At 32.5% G+C, this 12,501-nt stretch overlaps 1 long non-coding RNA gene across 1 annotated transcript; it reads right to left on the bottom strand.

The window, feature by feature from the left end:
• Nucleotides 1–2,400: 2,400 nt before the first annotated feature.
• Nucleotides 2,401–5,428, bottom strand: LOC125870510 (uncharacterized). Its single transcript, XR_007446901.1, has 3 exons — nucleotides 5,300–5,428; nucleotides 4,788–4,864; nucleotides 2,401–2,639 (listed from the first exon to the last, which is right to left on the bottom strand). It is a non-coding gene; the product is annotated as an uncharacterized LOC125870510 (long non-coding RNA).
• Between the last annotated feature and the right edge of the window lie 7,073 nt (nucleotides 5,429–12,501).

Genomic DNA, 12,501 nt, shown 5'->3' with positions numbered 1-12,501 from the left:
TCTATCGATGGAGGATTTTAAATCTAATCAAAGAAGAACTATGGTGATTTTGGTTGTAAAAAGAAGGACTTGGAAAGATGGAAGGTTGAAATTTTATTCTTCAAACGATAATACAAAGAAAGATGAAAGGTTGAAATCTAAAAAGAAGAAGATGAATGATTTTTACTTGGAAACAATGAATCACCTAGGTAAGTACAACAATTTTATTGAAAACATAAAAGTTTTATAAAAAAGGAAGCAAATAATTAAGATTCCAATAAAATAATCATTAACCCATGAAAAGTAAGTATTACTATATAAGAAGAGGGAATAGCACACGCCTCTGCGTCGACACGTGTGCTTCCCTCAAATTGACCAAAAAAACATTCACACACAAGAGGAAAGTCCTCATTAATAGATCCATCTTAATTACCTAATCATAACCGTCCACGTGGCTTTCCTTTTCATTATTGGAAACTAAAATACACCCAATGGGTCCCACATATTATTCTAACCCTACAAAATACATTAAAAACATCATATTATAATGTCCCCATTCACTCATTTCTCTTTGTCCTCTTTCATTACTTTACTACAATATTCGTATTAATATATTTATCTGATTTTAACTTGATATAAAATTCTAAAAGAATATTATTTATAAAATTTGATGATAATAAATTAAAAACATTCACACAATTAAGTCAAAAAGGAGAAAGAGATGGAATAACTGAATACATTGGGCATTTGTAGTCCCATACAACTACAATTTTGCTAATTAATAAATACTCATTGATTGTATATAAATTAACCTAAGATATCTACATTGGACTTTGTCCATGGCCCCACTTTGGATGTGGGATCACTTTAAGAAACCCACACAAATGGGTCGTTATATTTCCTTTTTAGTCAGTCCCAAAAGAATGTCACATTCCTTGTTTTTCTTTTAATTTGTTCTATATTTAAAATTACATAAAAAGTACTTAAAATCACAATGTAATAATATAAGATATTAAAAACAACATAATTAAAAATCATAAAACAAATTTTATTGACTCTTTTATTCCATATTGAAACAAAAGAAGTTTGTTTCAAAATAACATTAAAGTACTGTAAATTCAAGTAAAATAACAACTAAAAATATTTAAGAATCATATAAGAAATTTAGTTGACTTTCGTAAAAGTACCTACATCGCATAAAATGGAACAAAAAGAGTAATATATATTATTTGAAAATGATATAAGAAGTGTTATAAATCACAATAAATTAACAACTTCAAAATATATTTAACAAAATCACATACAAAAAAATTATATAACTCTCCAAATTTCATCGGTGTCACATAAATTGAAACAAAGAACTACTCCTAATTTATGTGACTTACTTTCCTTTTTAGTCAGTCCCAAAAGAATGTCACATTTCTATATTAAGTAACAATTTCACTATAAATATTTATTTTACTCTTAATGAAATAATTTACAGTCATAAAAATTTATATAATTCATTTTGGACCACAAGTTTTAAAAGTTTTCATTTATTTCTTAAACTCCGTGGCGAATCAAACTACCTCACATAAAATGAGATGGAGGAAGTAATATATATTGGGCCTGCGCTGGCGCGGGAACCTAATATCTAGTATCATATACATGTAAATGTATATAATTGGGATTGTTTAGGAGAGATAAAATAGATAATTATTAAATACCCTGATTATGCTCCACATGAAAAGGGCATATAATTAAAAACCATAAAAAGATAACACCGAATAGGAGAGAGAAAATCGGAAAAAAAATACATTTAAATAAAAATTAATAATTATTTTGTTATCTATGTAATTTAAAAACTCTTTATGTGATTATATATAAATATATTGATTTTAAGTTAATTATAGTCTTAAAGTGTATACTTTTTGTAATTTTTGTATAAATCAATTCAAATGGCCTGTTATAGTTAAATCATAAATTATAAGTCCGTCCAAATAGTCATTTAGTCCGATGTATACAAATAAATTTTGTACAAGTTGCAATTGTTCTTGTAATAGCTAAAATATATCTCTTTTTACAATAATCTACAGTAAAGATTCATCGATTGCAAATTTGCTTGATATAAATGTCATTTAAAATTTAGACAATGATTAAATGAATCTGAAATATTTTTAACCATTATGTCTAGTGGCAACAAATAAAAAAGATATAGAGATGCTTGAATAAGGCTTCGTATTCCATGTGTTGGATTCTTTGATTCCAACTCTTTGGGATAAGAAAGTTACTGTCACGACCCGATTTATCAAGTCATGATGGCACCTACTATAACCCACCAGTAGGTAAGCCAACCCGTAACCCGGAACAACAAGTAATGGGTCTGAGGGTAGAAATCAAACAAGAGTAGGCAAATAACAATATAAACAGGCGGACGCAAACCAAAAACTTATATACAAATAAAGATCCCTCCCAGAACCTGGAAGTCACTAGTACAGAGCTACTACAAAATGAGTACAAGTCCCAAAACTGGACAACAGAGACTGGACTGTCTCGAAGGGAAGAAGACAAGTCTATATATACAGATGGAGACCGAAATAGTACAGAACGCCGTGTGCTCACCCCCGTCTCCAGATAAGTCTACTCCAAGCTCGATCAACGCTGGCTACTAGTGCTCGGACCTGCATCACAAAATAGATGCAGAGCGTAGCATGAGTACCAAAACAACAGGTACCCAGTAGGCATCATCGGCCGACTGAGCAAGATAAGCAAAAGTAAACTGAAATGCAAATAAAGGGTCACATCAAGTGCAAAGAGTAGTAAATGGGGGGTATGTACACGAGCGTACAGGCAACAAAGACAAGCAATCTAACTAACTCCGCCGGGCTCCCATAAACCCGACGGGTACGCTCGTGCACAATAAAAGAAACCACCTGCACGGACCCCCATAAGCCCGGCAGATGGACTGACAGTTGAAGTAAAATAATGGAGCTAGAAGGTCTATCACAATATTACCAATTTCCGGACTTGTAACTGAACCATTCCCAATCATATTCCAAGATCTCATTACGTCCCGGACTTTAACCGGAATCTCTCCAACCTCCAAAACCTCAACCTACAGATGAGAGTAATCAAGACTAAACTGAAGCTTTAGTGAGGAATTGGGAATACACCACGTGCAAGCTGGACCACGGACTCGAACCGGGTACTATAGCTAATGAGTCAACCTATATGGGCTGGACCACGGACTCGAACCGGGTGCTGTAGCCAAAGGTCGGGCACGGGTGGGCTGGACCACGGACTCGAACCGGGTGCTGTAGCTGAAATCAGATCACAGGTAAGCTGGACCACGGACTCGAACCGGGTACTGTAGCTAAGCCTGGACATAAGTGAGCTGGACCACGGACTCTAACCGGGTGCTGTAGCTAAAACCAGATCACAGGTAAGCTGGACCACGGACTCGAACCGGGTACTGTAGCTAAGCCTGGACATAAATGAGCTGGACCACGGACTCTAACCGGGTACTGTAGCTGAAACCAGATCACAGGTAAGCTGGACCACGGACTCGAACCGGGTACTGTAGCTAAGCCTGGACATAAATGAGCTGGACCACGGACTCTAACCGGGTACTGTAGCTGAAACCAGATCACAGGTAAGCTGGACCACGGACTCGAACCGGGTACTGTAGCTAAGCCTGGACATAAATGAGCTGGACCACGGACTCTAACCGGGTACTGTAGCTGAAACCAGATCACAGGTAAGCTGGACCACGGACTCGAACCGGGTACTGTAGCTAAGCCTGGACATAAATGAGCTGGACCACGGACTCTAACCGGGTACTGTAGCTGAAACCAGATCACAGGTAAGCTGGACCACGGACTCGAACCGGGTACTGTAGCTAAGCCTGGACATAAATGAGCTGGACCACGGACTCTAACCGGGTACTGTAGCTGAAACCAGATCACAGGTAAGCTGGACCACGGACTCGAACCGGGTACTGTAGCTAAGCCTGGACATAAATGAGCTGGACCACGGACTCTAACCGGGTACTGTAGCTGAAACCAGATCACAGGTAAGCTGGACCACGGACTCGAACCGGGTACTGTAGCTAAGCCTGGACATAAATGAGCTGGACCACGGACTCTAACCGGGTACTGTAGCTGAAACCAGATCACAGGTAAGCTGGACCACGGACTCGAACCGGGTACTGTAGCTAAACCTGGAATAAGTAAGCTGGACCACGGACTCTAACCGGGTACTGTAGCTAAGAATCAATATCCAACCATCCGTCGCGGGAAATATCACCAAACCGATTACCATAAATAATCCTTTTAGTCCGACCCTCATATACCCCAAATCGCCGAGGAAGTATCCAATAATGAGTAAGCTAGACCACGGACTTTAACCGGGTATTTGTAGCCGATATAAAAGCAGGGCATTATGGATACAAGGTCATAAGCTGAGTTACCGACTATCAGACTCAAGTCTGCTATATCAGTCTACAAGGAGCTAACCGTCCGAAACGACGTCGGAAAAAGTTCTACTGCCCAACGACATCCGAAATCTCGCAAGTCTATGGCAACACTAGTCTAAGCCTAGACTAAGGCCAAACATACTTCAAATCAATATTATCATATACACCACCAGATATGGCTATTCAATAATATCAAGAGACATGCTGTCATAATCCAACACTTTCCCGAAATAAGGTCTAAGGCAGGAATTATAGAAATTTAGCATGCTCGACACCCGAACCCCTCCATACTCAAGCAAATCAATAAACAATTGCCTAAACATGCTCAATCTCACGAGAGAAAACCATAGCCTACCTGAAAGCCGATCACGCGTGCTCCAACTCACGGTACCGGATCTTTTCCTCTCCGAACGGTCTCCAAATGCTTCCCCACTAACAAAAGGTTAATCACCTCGTCATTACGAATATATTGACACTAAAATTATATTTTTCGGAGACGGACCCAAAATCGGGTCTAAAACGGGATTGTGGGGCCCACACTTAGAATCTCAAAATCGAATCCGTGGAAACGTCCCAACTACCTTACTAAACTAATATCCCAAAATTTTAGCACAAACAGATGCCTACAACACCGCAAATCAGCCACAATAATTAAAAAGGGCAGCCCCTTGATCACCAATTTTCGGAAAAACGAGACCCTTTCAACCCAAACAGATTATACCACGACGATCCTTGCGAAAAACTCTACAAGTTAGCCACAAGAATGACTCAAAACGGACCTAAGATGATCAAGATCTCACAATTCAAAATTCAACAACAATTCAATCCGGAAAATCACCCTGGCAGTGGCTAAAATTGATTTCTTACCTCAAACGAAGCCTCCCCTCGCGTTTCCGAGATCACCGCTAGATTCCCCTCGAAATTCTCTTGAAGTTTGCCTTTTGAATCACTTAATTTGGATTCAAAATGAAGGAGCAATCTTGAGTTGAAGTTGAACAAAAAAAATTGGACGAATTTCGTTTTTAAATTCTGGAAATTTCCAGATTTCACTCCTCTGCCACGTGTCGTCACGTGGCTCTGCCACGTCACCGCCGCGTCAAAATTCTACAACCCTTCAAACTTAAATTTCGATGTTTCGGACTCGTTCGAAGTCGGAAAAATACAAACCTTATATGGAATCTGATTGGAAACGATATTTCGGACTCAACGGTGAAGGCGGAATTTCCATTTGGAGCTCGCTTCGATGAAAAGTGGGTCCCACACCCAGTATCGTTTTGAACCAGATTCCACAATTGCCATCTAAAGCCTCGGGAAGTGAACAAAAGGTCGTTCTAGACCAAAATCAATATTCCGAAGCTAACCTAGCTGTCAGAATTTTCATCTGAGCACGACTTCCAAGAAGGTTGACCAAAGTCAACTTTTCAAGTCATTACAGTTACAAATAGGAAAAAAAAAAGTTATGACTGGATATTGAATTAGTTAGTTGAAACATAGTATATAATATTAATCTATTACTTGTCTATCCAAGATTAATTTTCTTATGTGAATCTTACCATACAGAGTAGGAATATATTCCAAGTAAATACCCAAAGAAGAAAAAAGAATGTTCATAAAAAGCACTACCAGTAGTAGTAATTTGTAGTATAAATTTTAGGAATCACGTAGTTTTAATATGAAATTATAATCTATCCCCATTTAGTTTGTAATTATATTGATCCCTGAAAAAGTAAAACAAACCGGATACATAATATGTAGCTCGGATACATTATAAAATAATTTAGAATTAGGAGAGAAATAAGGGATTTTAGAAATTTTTAGAACTAGAAGAGAATATTAGAAATAAGGAAAACATAAGACGTGTATTTGAGTAATTTTTTCCTAATTTGTATCATCATTTATGAGGAACCTCTTTTTTTCTTTTAAAAGAAAGATATGTGTTTAAATTGGACAATTATTTAAGTTGAACCTGAAGTCTGAAGATTTTTTTTTTTTTTTCATTTTTACTTGTCATATTTGAATTTTACATACTCATTAAGAAAATAATAATTGATATGATTATTTTATTATTTTAGCCCTATTAATTGATGTTTAATATTTGGTCTTAAAAAATGATTTGGAGAGTATAAGTGATTAATGTTGACTGATAAGGGTAAAATATGAAGAAAAAAAATTAGTGTCGAAAACTCACTTAAACTATCCCTTTTTTAAGTTTCATAACTAAACTATTGAGAGTGTGACATAATCTATCACTTATAAGTTTGAGAAATATATTTCTCTCTTTTATTACATTCTCTTTGTGTGTGTACTACACTCTGTCTTTTATTTTAAAAAATTGTCTCATCACACTCCCCATCGACAAAATATTTCACCTCGAAAAAAAATTAAATAAATTATTTGTATTACTTAAAGTTAAAGATCAAAGTATTGCTATAAAAAAAATTATAAAATAAAATGTAAAATATTTTTCTTACCCCACTCCACCACTTCCTCACGTACCCCCTACCCCCCACAATTTCTTTGATTTTTTAAAAATAAATTTATAAAAGTTTTTTAAAAAAATTCTTACTTCATCCCCTTCCTCCCTATTGCTTTTTTTTTTTTTTTTAAAAAAAAGAAGCTATTCCACCCCATTCAACACTCTACTTCCAATTTTTTTTTCTTGTTTAATTTTGTGTTATATATATACATATGTTTGTAGAAAAATATATTTTACTTGCCATAAGACTTTTTTTAAATAAAAATTTTATTTTTATTATATTTAGTATGCAAGTAGAAAAAATATTTTCCTAAAAAAATATATGTACATATCTAACACAAAAGGAAAAATGTAGAAATATAAATAAATTAGGAGTGAAGGGTTAGATGGGATGAGGTAATTTTATTTTTTTTAAAATAAAAATAACATAAAAAACAATTGAAAAGGAGTGGATGGTTTGGGGCGCCGGGGGGGGGGGGGGGGGTGGGGGGGAAGTATAAAGTTTCTTAAAAATATTTTATAGAAGAAACTTAAAAAAATAAAAGGGCGGGGATTGTTGAGGGAGGGAGGGTGGAGTATGGTGGAGTATGGGGGTAGGAGGTGGAAAATATTTTACTAATTTTATCGTCGGGTGGGAGGGGGGTTACAATGGAGAAAGTGCATTACACACCCCATTGATATGTATGATGCTTATCAAAAAATAATAATAATTATTTTGATATGTTAAAAATGACAAGTAAAAGTTTATTTTTAGAATAATAAACAAAAAAAAGTGAACGGACAAGTAATATCTAATGTTGAAATATAGAAAATTGGCAAGTAGATGTTGAGTGTTGATTGTTTGAATATGAACTTCATTTTAAAAATAAAATTGGAAGTTTGTGCAATGTCTAAAATTTATATGAGTGAGAACCAACACTTAATTTGATGTAAACCTTCAAAGTAGTATTTCGATATATTAGTACCTAAACTCAACTTGAAAAAAGTATTTTTAGTGAAAATATCATTGCAAAAGAGAATGTTATCCAAGTCACAAGCACACACAACTAATTTGCAAACTCAGATCCTTGATTTGCAGAAGGTCACAACTCACATCCAAAAAATCAAGAAAATGATAAATCTCAAAGGAACATGAAGAAGAATTTCTAAAACTGACCAAATTTTATGAACAAACAATGTTATCAATTTTGTTTTTTTTTGTTTTTAAATATCTATGGCCAAAAGCATTTTTGAATTTTTTATTTTATTTATTTTTTTACAAAGACTAGGTCAATCCATCAAAGGTTACTTGCTTTGAGATATGTTGTGTCAAGATGGGTTATTATACGATATGCCAAAACACAACTCGTCCAAGTTTACAAAGTTCAATTTCTTTGTTTCTTATCTATATTTTGTTTATTTACTTCAATTTCTTTGTTTCTTATCTATATTTTGTTTATTTACTTAATAATTTCTTTGTTTCTTATCTATATTTTGTTTATTTACTTAATAGTTTCTTTCATTCTTATAATTATTTATATAATATTAGACAAATAAAGTCTTTTTAAAAAAAATATTTAACCAGCTATTTTATAGATTAATTCGAGCTTTATATTTAGTTCAAACTATTTTAATTTTCGAACTAGTTGAATTCAACTAGTCAATATAAGATAAATTTAAAAAATGAGCAAGTTGTTAAACTCATATCGAATTAGACAGATTATTATTTTATGTCCAAATTATCATACCTATGCCCTGACAACCATAGTGACATCTACCACCATGACATAATCCTGGCTTAGTGGAATAAATTATAAATCTAAAGTGAAAAAATGACAAACGCATCTATATTATTCCACACTTTTTTAATGGTAAGAACAACTCAACGAAGTTTGACATTGATGCTAAGAATAACTTATTTTTAGAAGCACTTATTTAGAATAACTTTTTTTAAAAGTGCTTTTGTAAAAAAGTAATTTGTGTTTGAATAACTCATTTAAAAAGTGATTTTCATAAGTAAATGGTGTTTGACTAATCTTTTTTACAAAGTGTTTTTAAGAGTCAAACTACAGAAAAAGACAATTAAAATGTACTTTTAATATTAAAATTATTTTATAGATAGAAATTATTTTAAATATCTATGATAAAAAAAAATTAATTTCTTTTAAAATTAAAATTTACATCTTTAAATTTTCCATCAATATTATATCTTCTTTGGGAGGCCGAAATCTTTAATTTTTTTTTCTTTTTTCTAATCTTGTAAAAATATTGTTGTTAACTTTTTTCTAATTTTTAAAAATAATACGTAAAATAATATATAATATATAAAATAATAATATTTAAACATAAAATAAATTATAAAATTTATTATATAAAAATAAAAAATGAAATTCTAAAATGAAAGTTAACCAAACTTATGAAATATGTTAATTAATTAATAAGAAATATATTGGTAAATATGTACATATGAAAATGATATTATAGTCTTGAGAAAAATAATTTTTGTTTCTGCTTCTGCCTTTTTTAAAGGAAAAAAAGACAAATATACCTTCCGAACTATCGTAAATGGTATGCAGATAACCTCCATCATACTTATGGGACATTGGTGCTCCTGCCGTCCAAAAACTAGAACATAAATGCCCTTCACTCTAACGGAAGACTAAATAGGGACACATGGCGCGATCTTATCTGTCGATCCGATAATTAATAAATGTTGGGTTGGTGGATAAGATTATGACACGTGTATGTCCGTTAGTATAAATGGTATATATGCTCTAGTTTTTGGATGGTAGGGACACCAATGTCTCAAAAGTATGACGGAGGGTATTTAAATACCATTTACGATAGTTTTAGGTTATATTTGTCTTTTTTTCCCTTTTTTAAAAGAATAAATTTTTAGCATGAGTGTTCGTGTTTCTGGTTTCCCAACAATAATGTCAAACAAACTCTTAGTTGTAGAACCTCATTCGTATTTGGGGATAAATAACTACTTTTTCTGTTTTAAAGTAATTAGTTAAATTTGATTAAATTAATTTGAAATTTGAAATTTTAATTTTAAATATTTATATGAAAATATTATAAATTATAATTATTGTCATATCAATTAATAAAAATATCTCTCAAAAACAAAATTGTGAGAAGTAAAAAGAATGGTAAGAAGGAGGTATCATTTGGAATGACAATATAAGAGTAGTCATAATATTCCTTTCATTTTAGTTTGACCCTTCACATACAAGAATACATAACCTTAGAAAAAGTTATGTTATTCGTTATACTGTTAGACTACTGTGACAAAATAATATCATATTTTGTTAATTCATCTAATTCGTTCATATTTTAATGAATTAGATGATCAGTTTAGACAGGTAAAATTTGAAATTCATTCAATATTTAACTCGTAAAAATATGAATGATTATAAATAAAATATGGGTAGAAGTGGTCTTGCCATATACGATGTATTTCTGACCCTAAGTATTCCACGATGCTTTTCCAGTTGCTACTTTGACGAAAATAATATCTCAAATGGTTACTCAACTTTGAATTATTTTCTCAAAAAGTCACTTTACTTTGGTTTTTAACTTAAAAGTCACTCAACTATGAGTCTTTTTCTCAAAAAGTCACTCAACTTTGGGTTTTAACTCAAAAGTCATTCAACTATGACTGTTTCATTTACAAAGTCACTCAACTATGAATGTTTTAATTACAAAGTCACCCAATCTATTTAATTAATTTTTTTCATTAAAATTTACAAACATGAAATTTTTATTTCTTACTAAAATTTTTAAAAATAAAAAGATATTCATTTAAACCATTTAATAACCCGATCCGCTAAAAATATAATATATTACCTTTTATTTTATCCCTTTTCTCCAATTTTGTGTGACTATAGCGATCTCCATGCATTGTTCATAAAATGTAGAAGTTACAAAATTATTATTTTAATAAATTCAAAATTTTAGAAAGATGCATACCTTCTAACAATGATACATAATGAAGGAACAAAAAGATGTGATAAAAAAAATTGACTTGAATTTGTTACTAATATTTCTCCTACCGTTAAGTTAATTAAAATTTGGTCTTTATATTTATTTTATTTTTGGTAAAATGGTGTGTACATGTTGTTGATTTTAGAGTGCTAGAGTTAAATTAATTAAATGGTTTAAATGAATATTTTTTAAAAAAAAATCATGTAAGTAAATTCAGTTGAAAGCAATAATTAATTCATTAAAATAATATATTTTTAACCGATCGGGTTATGAAATGGTTTAAATGAATTATCTTTTTATTTTTTATAATTTAGTTCGAAATAAAAATTTCATGTGTGTAAGTTTTAGTAAAAAAAAATCAATTAAGAGTCCATTTGGATTGACTTAAAAAAAGTAACTTTTTAAAGTGCTGGAACTTATTTTTAAAATAAGTAGTTATGTGTTTGGATAAAAGTACTGCAGTTGAAAAAAAGTTGTTGATGTGTTTGGCAAATAAGTGCTGGTAAACACTTTTTTTTTATCAAAATGTATGAAATACCGTTAAAGCTCTGATACCAACGAAATCAAGATCTCAGAAGACAGGCGGTAGTCCGCGCGGTCATCTTCAATCTAGCTTGTTAACATCCGAATTCAAAGAAAAATCCGAATCGAAATATATACAGATTTTTATATAGTTTTATGACTGTATAGATGGATCTAGTCCTTTTATCCAAGTAAAGGGTCTGTCAAGATTCGATACGTATTGTTAATGAGCCCATGTGTCTAGCAGTTCTAACCGGGTATAAAACGCCCTTTTAAACTCTTTTGCGGGCTGAGACCACGGCTGGCTAGACGGAGTCACTAAGACAAAGCCACTTAACGTGTTGTATTGAATTTGATTGTACCACCATCTCGAAACTAAGTCAAGAAACCATATAGAACTCTATTCATATTTTGATAAAGACTAGATCTTTCATGATAAGTATAAATTTGAAGCTAGTTATCTGGCATAGATATAGTTCTTTAGCAGGACATAGTCATGGCTTAAATCTGAAAAACAAGAAAAGTAAAAGACAGGAAGAATTAGCAAAGAAAGTACCTTGTTGTTACCAAACCGCACACTTTATTATTCCGGCCAAAGTCCGATAAGCTTACAAAACTTAGAAAGAAGAGTTTACAAGAGAGAGTACAAAAAGGAAGAGAGGGTTTCTAAAACTTGCCTCCTCCAAAAAAAAAAACACTCTTACTTATAGATAAAAAGTAAAAGACAACAAGCATCTATGTATAGTGATAACGGGTCCCATCTGGCCCTATGAAGAGTAGATATACTGTTAATCAATAGTATTCATTTTGTCCTTGTTTTTCAATTCTTTAAGAAAATTTTCTGCTTTAGACAATATATCTTCTGACACGGTTTTCTCCAATTCACGAGGCTGGGCCTCTTGAGCATTATCTGCGATATCATCACTCGTTTCACTTCTCATTGAAGTGTCTGATTTTTTATAGTGAGTGATATTGAGGAGTATATTCCTCCTGACTTTGTCCAAATACTCCTTTATCATTTCTTCTTTATTTCCATCTTGAATGGAAATTCTCCTAGCAATATGCTTGATGGTTGTCAACAATTATTCCTTTGTGAGGAATAGTA

Source organism: Solanum stenotomum, chromosome 7 (assembly GCF_019186545.1).
Source record: "Solanum stenotomum isolate F172 chromosome 7, ASM1918654v1, whole genome shotgun sequence".
Classification (NCBI taxonomy): domain Eukaryota; kingdom Viridiplantae; phylum Streptophyta; class Magnoliopsida; order Solanales; family Solanaceae; genus Solanum; species Solanum stenotomum.
Note: the sequence above shows the minus strand (reverse complement) of the source record. Positions and strands in the feature narration are given on the sequence as shown.